Genomic DNA, 12,763 nt, shown 5'->3' with positions numbered 1-12,763 from the left:
CAGCGTGGGCAACACAGTGAGACCCCCTCAAAAGAACAAACCAAACCCAAACCATCTCCATAGAAGAGGGGACAACCCAATAACATCCCCAGAGTGACCCATGAACAGCAGGCACTAGCGAGGCACAGCAGTGCCAGCTACTCGGGAGGCTGAGGCAGGAGGATCTCTTGAGCTCAGAGTTCGAGACGAGCCTGGGTAACATAGCGAGACCCCATTTCTAAAAAAAAAATACACCAACCAACAAAAAGAACAGCTAGGACCCTCATTTGGTGCTTACCTGACACACGGCTCTTTTCAGGCACGATGGAGTCACAGCACATGTTTTCTCCCGTGACCTGGTGACCTGCCTCTTCCATGCGTCTGCCCCAAGGTGTCCCCTCTGGGTGCAGAAGTGACAGGCATTCCTACCTCTAGGGACAGCCTGGACCAGATTCCTGGAGGTGGAATTTTGGCTGTTTTTATGACTTCCACCTCCAGATGCGCCCTGCGGCTCCTCGGGGCGCCAGGCTCCCGCTGAGCACCTGGGATGTCTAGACCCAGGACCCAGCAAGCCGCACTCCAGAGAAGTCATTGCCCCACACGTGCTGTCACTTCAACACAGCTGCTTCTTTGCAAATGTGTCATTCAGTATTGTTTACTTCTCTGTCGTGTGCTGTTAGGTATTTATTTATGTTTCAGTACTGGGGCTGGAACTCAGGGCCTCACGTGTGCTAGGCCCGTGTCCCCAACCCTTTTCAGTTGTTTTTAAGGTAGGGTCTGGCGCTTTTGCCCAGGGCGGGCATTGGCGGCAATCTTCCTACCTCGGCTGGGATGACAGACAGGTTTTACAACAACTGACTTATTTGTTGAGATGGGGTTGTGCTCACTTTTTGCCTGGCTGGCCTCAAACTGAGATCCTCTGGATCTCTGCCTCCCAAGTAGCTGGGATTACAGGAGTACCCTACTGGACCCAACCAAGACGGGCTTTTCCACTTGGCCTCATTCCCTGGAAATGTGCCCTGTGTGTTGTGTGTCAGTATTTGAATCCTTTTTAAAAGGAGACTAGGAATGCAGGGGGTCTCATTAAACAACATTGCTGTATTTAATAATTTAAAAAGGACATTTCTGTCCTGTGACACTCTTTCCTGGCCTGGCGACCTTTCTTTGAGAACTGCCCACAGCCCTCGGGTCTTTCCTCCCTGGGCACAAGCTGAATGTGGTGTCCCAGTGACTCAGCTCCATTGTGGCAGGGATTATGGATCCCAAACCCCAGCACTTGTGTCTTGGGGCTATTTTGGCCACCAGCTGTTTGTGTCAACCCGGCCGCGTGGGCGTCCTCGGCCGCCATGGCCGCTGTCAAGCTCTGGACACATGGGGAGTGGCGGTGAGCTAAACTTTCTCCCGGGGAAGCCGTAGGCTGAAATTGAGAGGAGCGAGTGACCCCGCGGTCAGCCCTCTCGGGGACAGTCTCAGTTCGGAAGCAGGTGACTCCCAAACAGCGAGAGTCGGGGCTGCGCTCAGCTTCACAGCTCCGATTCTGCGGCTGCTGCCACGGCCGAGCCCAGCACGGCGCTGGAGCAGCCGTGTCGTCCACGCGGCCTCCGGAGTGACCCGCACACATTCGCGGCCTCGCTCCTCCCCCGCCGAGATTCTCCCTGTATTTCCAAGTTAGGGAAGAGACCTGTCCGTACTTTGATGAGTAAGTTTCTATGACAGGCCGGACTGGTAATGTCTTTTAAAATTTGAGGCACTGGGGTTTGAACTCGGGACTCCACACTTGGTCAGCTGGTGCGCTACCATTGAGCTGCTCCACCAGCCCTTTTGCTTTAGTTATTTTCAGAGAGGGTGAGCCCCTACTTACAGCCTGCCGAGTAGCTGAAACTGCAGGGGTACACCACCATGCCCGATTTATTAGTTGAGATGAGTCTTGTTAACTTTTGGCGAGGCTGGCCTGCAACCTTGATCCTCCCAACCCCAGGAATGAGCCGCCAGCCTGGTGCATCCTTTCTCTGACTGGCAGCAGTGAAAGCCCTCTCGTAGGAATGACTTGGGCAGCTTCTGTCCTCTACTTCTGTGAAGTGAAATGTCACTATAAGGTGACATTACGAAGCCCTAGTGCCCTTGTAAGTAAGTCTCACCTGCACTGGTGTGGGGACACGATGCATGGGACAGGTAGCAGGCGCCGTGTTTTCCTGTTCTTTGTGGAATCTCAGCTCTAGTGTTTTCATTAAAATCCAGGGAAATCGAGAGTCAGGTTTTTCAAGTCAAAGTAACCAAGAGCTGGAATTTTCCCTTCACTCCCCCAGGGGTGGTCCAGCCCTGTCGTCTGGCAATGCTGTTCCCGGCTAACGCACCTGCACCGTGGCCTAGAAGCGCTTTGCACAACACTGGATGACTCACATTGTTTACTGGGGTTTTTTCGGCAGCACTGGAGAGTCAAACTTGAGGCCTCGCACATTCACTGAGCCACTCCGCCAGCCCTCTGTATTTTGTTTATGAGGCAGGGTGGGGTCTTGCTAACTTTTCCTAGGCTGGCCTTGAACTCAACATCCTTCTGCCTCTGCCTCCCGAGTAGCTGTGATTACAGGCGTGCACCACCACACCCAGCTACTTCACACATTTTTATGTCCATCCAGTCACTTTTCCAAGAACACAGGTGTGTATTGCAGACACTGGTTAGAATCTATCTGCTTTTCTGCCTAACACCACCTGGACAGTTGTCCCTGTCTGTGGACAGAGGTCAGAGCTTGGGCCAAGAGGAAGAATGGGCTCTGGTGGGTCCCTGCTTCCCTCTGGGGCCTTGATCGTGACAGTGGACAAGGCAGGAAGAAAGGAGGCGGAGGGAGGGGAGAGAAGGGCTGGACAGAGGCCCTGATGAGCTTGGGAACGCAGAGAGCTGCAGAATGTGCCATGGGCGGAGTGGGGGAGGCGTATCCCAGAACAGACAGCTGGGGACTGGGGGTGGCAGCATCCGGGCCTCAGGCTGGGGCAGGTCTGGCACCACAGGGATTAAGCTGAGCTCTGGCTGGAGCACCTGTGCCAGGCGGAGAGCAGCTGACAGCTGGCCCGTCATCCTGGCAAAGAAGCGAGGGTGACTGTCGCTGGAGGGTTTCAGAGTGGTGGTTCTGACTGTGGGGCCTCCCCAGCACCCTGCCCTGTGACACCCCACCAAGCTTGCACACATGCTCCCTATCGACCACTGCTCGGGAGAGAGGCTGTCATGGAACCCGAGTCACCTGCAAATGCCAAGAGAGCCCTCAGTTCCCAAGTGGGAGACGTCAGGGAGCCGGCAGTAGTGGGGAGAAGACTGCTCCCAGGGCAATGGGAGAGAGAAGAGATTTAACACTCCTTCACCTGGGCTGAGCATGGTGGCTCACGCCTGTAATCCCAGCTACTCAGGAGGCTCACAGCTCAAGGCCAGCCCGGGCAAATAGTTCTCGAAACCCCATCTCAAAAAGCCCTTTCATGAAAAAAGGGCTGGCGGAGTGGCTCAAGTGCTAGAGCGCCTGCCTAGCAAACATGAGGCCCTGAGTTCAAATCCCAGTCTCCCCGCCCCCCCCACCAAAAAAAAATGCCAGTAACACTAGAATATATAAATTCTTCTCATCCAGGCCATTCCGGTCAGTATTTCACCTCTAATTCTATCTCATTATAATGCTTTGTTTTGCAAGTAACAGAACATCCCGCTCAAATGTGCTTAAACACAGGTGTTAGCGCCTCAGGCGTGGTAGGCCTTGAGGTGGACTGCAGGTGCAGTCTTTTCAGGGGTCTAGCTAATCCCTCCTCCCTCCCTCCTCCCTCTCTTTCTTTCTTCCTTTCTTAGAGAGTGAGAAACAGAACCACCTTGCTTATCCACAAATGGTTCTCGCCAGAAAAGCTGGGCCACAGGTGGAGGAGCCCAGCTGTCATCAGCGGCTCCCGCAGGAGGTCCAATTGACAGGAGAGCGGTCACTTTACACACCTCCTTCCTCCCTGCGACGGACTTACAAAGTCATGCGCTAATTGCTATTTTATTACTTTCTTGCTTTCTAGTTTTTAAATAATTGACAGTGCTGGGGACTGAAGCACACAGAAAGCTGAGTGCTGTGCCCCAGCCCTAACGGAGAATTTTTTAAAGAATTAGTATTTTAGCCAGGCATAGTGGCTGCTACCTGTAATCTTGGCTACTCCGGAAGTGGGGTAGTAGTTGGATTTCAGTCTAAAACACCAAGACCCTACCTGAAAAATAACTGTAAATTGAAAAGGGGCCGGCAGAGTGGCTCAAGTGCCTGCTTGGCAAGTGAGAGGCCCTGAGTTCAAATCCTAGTACTGAAAGGAGGAAAAGAAATATTTCGCTGTTAAAAACCTTATTCAAATTCAGCAAAATATTTTGATTGAAGCAGTTTGCACTAAGCAAACAAAAATATCACCCCTTTCCGTTCGCACTCCGTTCAGTGTTTTAAAGTTCGAACACAAATGAACACAAAAACTTAAGAATAGCAGAACTGAAGCACACAGGCTTTTTGTTTTGTGACAGCACTGGGGTTTGAACTTGGCCTCACACTTGCTAGACAGGCACTCAACCACTCGGGCCACTCTACCAGCCTTTATCTGTGCTTGGGTCGGCCTCCAACCATGATCCTCCTGATCTCTGCCTCCTGAGTGGCTGGGATTCCAGACGTGAGCCACTGGCCCAGTGCAGCACACAGGTGTTGAAGACTGAGATGAGGATTTTACCCATCATGGGTCGCAGTGACTTCTAAACATGGAAGTGCCCGCTCTCTAGGGGAGTGTTCGATGCTGAGTCCACAGGTGCTGGGGCCACTGTGTAACTGGACAGTCCCCAAACTCTCTCATGCAGAATGCGTTACAGGAAGGTCACAGCTACGGCTTCTGCACAGACCCGGCCATGACACTGCGTTGTGCTGGTGCATCTGACTGGCCAGGCCCTGGACACAGGCCGCATCTCTCCACAAGAGCCGCTAGGAGAGGGCTCTTCCAGGGGGCGGCTCCGAGGGACCGTGCTGTCCCTGGGCACGGGGCGGGGTTGAGCACCGTCTGCACCATTCAATACTGCTAAGCACCGTGAAATGCTATACAACTGTGAGTTCTCTGTTGGCTTTTGTTACGTCTTTATGACGCTTTGGTGAGAGATGCAAACATCAGGGCAGGCCCTTCCTTATGCCTGAGCTTTGAGCAGGGAGCTGTCAGCGGGCAGCCCCTTTACGGGAACGGCTGGACTGCCGTCCTCGCAACCTGGCTGTTTCGGACACTTTAAAATCACTCTGCAGACAGGCCAGCAGCTGCAGAGGGCCACACAACCACAGCTGAAGGGCTGAAGGGCTAAAGTGGTGACCAGTCCAGTCTGCCCTCCTTGGAAAGAAGCCACACTTAAGCAGGGCAGGCCTGTCAACTCTAGATGACCCTGTGCACCTGCAGGGACTCTCACCCCAGCAGGGTGGAAGCTCCCTCCCTGGTGGCCTGACTGGTGCAAACACTGCCCTGCATTTGCATGAGGGACGGTGCTGTCATTGGTGCAGACAGCTGTGAATTTGCGTGGACGTCTGCTGTGACTGGCCAAAAGCCCTCGCCACAGCCCCTCCCTGGCTGGGGAACAGGGTTCCCAGCTCTCCGGGAGATGTGGCCTGCGCTGCTTCTGCTACCCCTCCCCCAAAGCTGATCCTCTGCCGTTTTCTTGTCTACTTTTAGTTCCACCATGGGGACAAGCAGAAGCAGCCTGAGCTGGTGACAGGTTGAGGAGAAGGGACCAGAGGGCAGTAGAAGCATAGAGAAGGCTGTGGACAGTGGAAACTGAGGGTCTGTGGCCCAGGCTGTTGCTGGAGGAGTCTCAGGGGGCTGCCAAGCCCTGAGGGCTGAGGTGACACCAGCTGCTAGGAGCCATGGGTCCTGACTCCAAGGCTGGGGAGCTGTGGCACCAGCTGGTGACTGTGCCTAAGAGCCAGGATCCCACCAGCAGCCAGGCCCGGAGAACCTGAAGCCATGAGCCCCTCATTCTCAGCCCCCCACCCCAGTCTGTTGCTCCAGCCCACTAGCCTGGGCACCCAAGGGCCCAGGTCATCTGAGACTAGAGCTATGCCTGTCTATCCGGGATTCCTACCTGAGCCCTTCCTGCCTCCTGCGTCCTTGTGTGGCAGCTGCCTGTGGGGGCCAGGGAGATCCTACAACTGGGCTGCAGTCTCCTGACACCAGTGTCACCTTGAGCATTGGTGGCCTCGGGAGGCAGCCTGGGCTCAGGTGGCACTGCTCCGACAGGCTGTGGCTTCTCCATGGGCCCTGGGCAGCAAGTCTGTGCAGCATACTGGGGAGTCACTGTCTACTGTCCCCGCAGGCAGGGGAGGAGCCAGCATCCCAACGAAAGCCACCAATGCTCCTGTAGCAGCCCCATAACACAAATCAGCCCCATGACATCTTAGGAATATGGAAGCCCCTGAGACCCGGGAGAAGCAGAGGAACAAGCTTGGCCAGAGGACCAGGAGGTACAGGAGGCCTGTGCGACAAGAATGGACCTATAGATGGGATCCCACTGTGAACTGTTCTTTAGGTTAGGGCAGAAGCGCTTGTGCTCTCGCTCTCGCGCGCTCTCTCGCTCTCTCTCTCTCTCTCCCCCTCCACTCCAGCACCCAGTTTGTGGACCCTGCTGGGTGTCGCTTGCTCAGCCTTTCTCAAGGTTTCTTTCCTGCCTGTAACTCCGGTGCTCCAGCCTCTTATTCTTGAGATGCACCGAGAGCAAGAACCCTCTAGTGCATCTATGGATTCCCCAGTGACATCTCACGCCTGTGACATCTTAGGGACTCTCTTCTCTCCAGGGTAAAAAGTCGGTATCGGCTGTGCCTAACTGGAACAGTGCCTGGGAAGTGACCGTGATTGTCCAGCACACCTATGGGTTCTGTGAACTGGGAGAGTCCCTGCTGCGGAGCAGCCAAAAGCAGCACTCTCTGGCCGGCTACTGTCGGTAGGTTTTCTCCTGAAAGCACTATGACCCAGTGGGCCTTTTGGCCCTGAAAACACTGGGTGACCTTCTTTAGGGACATATGGGAGGACACCAGGCCTGCATTTAGCAGGGACATAATGAAGCGTCTTTGTCCTCAGGGGGGTCCCTGCCCTTTTTGTTCCCCACTTTTCTTTGGATGACATATGCCCCCCGACTGCCAATGTTTGGGGGATTTTTATGACACCTCACTGAGCACTGTCTCCTTACGCCCCAGCTGCCCCAACTTTACCCTTCAGGGAGTGCACTGGCACTGCTGCCATGGCACACGCCACTTGGTTTCCTCCCATGTCCACCCCCAGAGTGCATGGGGGGTCATATTTTCCAAAAGCCACACCCTTTCCTCACAGTCTTCTCCAGAAGATGCGACTGACCCAAGGCTCACCCAGCACCCCTGCCTTCTGTGCCCTTTTGTCTCTCATGGAGCCCTTCCTCCAGCGAGGTCTCTTTGAGCTGGACACCTTCACCAACTGGAGGCATCATAAGTGCTTGGGATTTAAAGCCAGCAGGGTGACGTGGTCGGGGCCACACTGGTGGGGTGACCGCAACCTGGAAGGCCCTTCAGCTTTTCCCTCGGTCTTCATCACAGATGGCAGAAGGGACAAAACAGAGGGGAACAGACGCTCTCCCCAGGGAGGGATTTCCTTTTTGGGACACTGATATATAGGAATGCCGCCTCCATTGTGGAGCACAAGTTCTGGAGGGGTCTCCCCCTGCTTGCCAAAATGCTGGACACACATCCATCCATCCTGACAACCTTCGCAAAAAGCCCTGGCCCCAATATCCCCTTGGAGATCGGGCAAATGGCCTGAGGGCAGAACGCTTAAGACACTCTCCTCCAGTTAGACCTGTTTTGCAAGAGGGAGTGCAGACGGACAGAAATCCCCTATGTGCAGCTGTTCTTAAAGAACGTCCCCAGTGGGTGGAACAGTGGAAGGGAGGTGCTCAAACACTGACCATGGTTTGTAAAAACACACCTAAAGAAGGGGACACCTCTAAGACACCCTCAACTGCCCCTAAGAAGGCCACTGCCCCCCTCCGCCCACAGGGAGTGAGGAGAGAGGCCACCCAGCTCCCTCAGCTCCCTTGCCTCCTTACTCGCGGGGCGGCTGCCCAGAAAGAGTCCATGTCCGCTTCAGATTAAGTGATCTTAAGGAAATTAAACGGGACTTGGGCAGCTTTACCACTGACCCAGACTGGTACATTCAAACTTTCAGTACAATTATCCAAGCTTTTGAACTGGCTTGGAAGGACGTCATGCTGCTCCTAGATCAAATCCTCACTTCCCTGAGTGGCAAAGAGCCCTTGATCAGGCCTCTCAGGCAGGCAACGGTTATCACCTACAAAAGTCCTGTGAAGTCTGCACCCCTAGAGGAGGAAGCCAAGGACCTTGGAGTCCTGACTGGTTCCCAAGAGGTTCCCAGGATGGATCCTGCATGGGATACCCAAAGGGAAGCCGACAAATGGGCTAGACTCCATTTCATTCACCTTGCCATTGAAGGTTTAAAGAGGGCTAGAGTCAAATCCCTTAATTATTCCCAGGTTACTGCTGCCCACCAAGGACCCAGTGAGTCCCCCACGGCCTTCCTACAGTGCCTAAAGGAGGCCATTGTGAAACACACCACAGTGGATCCCGAGTTGCAGGTCAGGGAGGTCCTCTTAAGAGATAAATTCCTCACCCAATCGGCCCCAGACGTTCGTAGAAAACTTCAAAAGCTGGTGGTCGAGGGTGACAAAACATTAGGCCTGCTGGTACAGATGGCTACTTCTGCATACCATAATCAGGACCTGACTAGATGGAAAGAAAACGACAGAAGGCACCATGACCTAGTGGTGGCTCTTAGAGAATTCCCCTCTCAACAGGGACTAAATGTCAGGACCTGTACCATTGTGGACAGCACACTTCAAACAGGGGTGTCCATGAGAAGGGCAGCCTGGGAGAATGCCCTGACCTCCTTCGGGACCCTGCCCTCTCTGTAAGGGCAACCACTGGAAGTCACCCTGTCCCTACTCTGAGAAGGGGCCAGATGGCTCCCTTGTCCAGGCTCTGGTTCTCGACACCCAGACCGAGGAGCCCCGGGCAGTCCTGATGGTTGAGAAGTACAGGCCGTCTTCCTTTTGGATACCGGAGCCCACTTTCCTGTCACATCTTTCTCTCCGGGTCCCAGGTCTAACAGCAAAGTCAGTGTTTGGGGCATATCTGGACAGCGTCTAGAATGGTATTTTGTCCAGCCTTTGGTGTGCTCTTGGGGGACCCTCCACTTCTGCCACTTGTTTCTGCTAGTCCCCGAAACCCCCTCCCCTCTTTGGGAAAGGACCTCCTGTCCAAACTAAAAAGTCCAAACACTACTCCCCCAAAAGTCTTTCTGCATTCCCCTAACTGAGGAACAAGTGGATCCGTCAGTCTGGACGACAGCTGCACCACTGGGAGAACAAGGACAACTCCTCCTGTTTGGATTTACCAGTCTTCGGGGAAGGTGGAACAGGCCAATGGGTCACTCAAGCGCCACCTAGCCAAGCTGGCCCAGGAAACACATTTTCCCTGCCCAAATTCCTGCCCTTGGCCCCCTCCGCCTCAGAAACACCCCGGGCAAGTGGGCATCACCCCTTTTGAGTGTCTTCATGGCCGTCCATTTCTCACTGATGACTGTGCTCTGGACGGTGAAGCAGGCAGACGTACCTCCCATATCGCCCAGCTAGCTAAGTCCAACAAAGCCTGACCCAGTTACACCAGGGCACCACTTGTGGTCCCTCTTCCCTCCACCCTTTTGTCCCCATGATTTGGTTAGAATTCCTCAGGTATCCAGGGAGCCCTCGGAGCCCCTACGGGGAACCAAACCGCGGGCTTCCTTCCATCCAGCAGGAGTCTGAGTGATGGACTGGAATCTTGGGTCCACATCGCCAGAGTCAAACACTGGATTCCCCCACCGACATGGCCACCGTCGAACCTGCTCCCAAGGAGCCCATCTCAGTTAAAATTTCTCCTTAAGAAGACTCCCAGCGGGAACGTAACTGATGTCGGATCTCCTCCCCTCTTCATCGCTCTGGCTCATGCCCACTGCGGTTCTACACAAGGCCTATGGGTGACTTCTCCCCGAGAGTGGACCTGCCATTTTCCGTTTCCTCTCTCTGTGCTCTCTCCCATCCATAATCCACCTTGTGTTCTGAGATTTATACTTCATTTTTTTCCCATTCTAGTGGGACAGGTCCTTCACCACCACCCATGGACACCCACCATCAACTACCTGCCCAAGTTACTAATCTCACCAACTGCTGGGCTTGTCCCAAGGATCTCTGGGCACAAGATGGGACCAGGGGTTACTGGACTCCCATTTCCATTCTCAGTCGAACCATTAAGTTAAAAATTGTCACCAACCAGACGGCTCCTGCCTTACAATTATGGCCGTACAACAGACCCAAAGGTGCGCAGCTCTGTATCAAAACCGCCTGGCCTCAGACTGTCTTCCAGCTGAGGAAGGGGTGATGTGACAAATTCGACCATTCAGATTGTTGCCTTCAAGTTGGTGACAAGGGACAAGTGGCTCTCAAACTCCAAATGTCACTCCGCCACCCACTCTTACGACCATGGACCTGTGGACAACCCTCAGGTTTGGATCCGCCCTCCACTCCAGTGCTTGGGGGACACCCGGTTTCCGGACCCCGCTAGGTGTCTCTCGCTCAGTCTTTCTCTCTCAATGGTTTCCTTCCTGCCTGTAACTCCGGTGCTCCAGCGTCTTACCCTTAGTGCGTCCATGGATTCTGCTGTCACATCTTGCACCTGTGACAGTCCCACGTGTGTCTCAACCCGAGGTGAGCAACCGTGAACAGACTCTGTAAACCCCAAGTTGTAGGGGTACACGGTGTGCAGGAGGCCCCCATGAGGAAACATGGCGGACGAAGGAATTCCGAGAAACAGACGTGTGGGTTGTGGGTCAGTGGCTGGGTCCTCAGGCATAACACACAAGTGACAAGATCCTGGGTGTGAAATTCTAACCATGATCCGAGGAAGAGGCAGCCAATCATGAGGTCCACAAAAAGGGAGATGCTCAATCCAAAATGGCCAAACCTGAGGGCAAAGCTCAGTCTAAGCTTTGTAGAGCTTCCCACTGCTCTGTCCCCTTCCTTTTCTTTCCTGGAGGGACTGGGGTTTGAACTCAGGGCCTCCACACTTGCTAGGCAGGTGCTCCATTGTTTGAGACACTTTGCTAGCTCTTTTTCTGTGAAGGGTTTTGTTTTTTTTTTTCGAGATGGGGTCTGGCAAACTATTGGCCCAGGCTGGCTTCAAACTGTGATCCTCCTGATCTGTCTTCTGAGTAGCTGGGATTACAGGTGTGGCTTTCTTTTCTTTCTTTCTTTTTTTTTTTTTTTAAGTGCTGGGGATTTGAACCCAGGACCTCCTGCATGCTAGGCAAACACTCTACCACTTGAGCCATTTTGTCAGCTAGTATTAATAGCAGTGAGCCGACAAGCCCAGGTTCAACTCACTTTTCAAAGAAGTCACTTTTTGTGGTCAGCGAACTTCGAGCAAGCACTGCCTCTTCTCTTCAATCACACCTTCTGAGATTCCCAAAGATGCTTTTAAAATGAAGAATGACTGCTGGGTGTGGTGGCGCACGCCTGTAATCCCAGCTATGCAGGAGGCAGAGATCAGGTGGCACCTGTCATTCCAGCTATGCAGGAAGTATAAACAGTATTGTGGAACCGGCCAGCCTGGGCATAAACATGAGATCCTATTGGAAAAATAACTAACAGGAAAAAGGGGCTCACGCACAGCTGGGATGACAGGCATTCACCAATGTGCCCAGCTACTGGTTGAGATGAGGTCTCATGAACTTTTTTTTGCCCTAGTTGAGCCTTGGACAGCAATCCTCCCCATCTCTGTCCTCCAAGTAGCTGGGATTACAGGCCAGCGCCAAGGGTGCCCAGCAGCCAGCCCTTGGATTTTTGAGACCAAGTGTCACTATGCAGCCAGGCTGGCCTTGAACTTGTGGCCCTCCTGCCCCAGCCTCCCGAGTGCTGGAATTACAGGTGTGCACCACAGTACCCAGCAGGGAGTGAACTTCTGATGCACACCACACAGCCAATCTCAAAATAACCACACCGAATGAAAAAGCAAGCAACATTGGGTAAATCCACTGACATGCAATCCTAAAAATGCAAACGCTGGGTTCTGACTCAGATGGCGTTGCCTGGAGACCCAGGAGAGGAGGGGTGTGACCACGAGGGCCTGGTATCAGCAGACACACTGCTCTGACCGTGGTGTGGGCGATCACCCACTTTAAACACGGTAGGTGATTGTGGCCAATGAAGCAGCTAAAATTAGAAACCACCCACTGGTTACTCAGGATGCACTCACCAAACGTGGTGACCGGTCATTCTGTCCCCTTCTGTCATGGCCATGGACTGGCGCCTGGGCAATGGTGGAGTTCAGTACTTGGGACGGGGCTGTTTGGTATACAAAGTCAACAACACTTACCTTTATGGAAAGGAACTGCCGGCCCTGATCCCATGATGACGACTGACCTTGGAAATGACACTCAAGGCCACACGGTGTGCGACTCGACAGTGGAAAGGCTTAGGAAAGGGACACTGAGGCAAACACAGACCAGCGGCTGCTGGGGCTGGTGACAATGTGTGCAGTGAGGGCATTCGGGCTGAGGAAGCCGTGAGCAATGGGAGAACCTTGAGTGGCTCCGTAAACTCATCAACACCCATGGCCTGTCCACTTGGAAGGGACAAGTTTCACGGTCTGTAAACTACACCGCCAGGATGCCGTGAACGTGGACGTTGGCCCTG

Source organism: Castor canadensis, chromosome 6, assembly GCF_047511655.1.
Source record: "Castor canadensis chromosome 6, mCasCan1.hap1v2, whole genome shotgun sequence".
Lineage (NCBI taxonomy): Eukaryota > Metazoa > Chordata > Mammalia > Rodentia > Castoridae > Castor > Castor canadensis.
The sequence above is the reverse complement of the archived record's forward strand: the minus strand, read 5'-3'. Positions refer to the sequence as shown.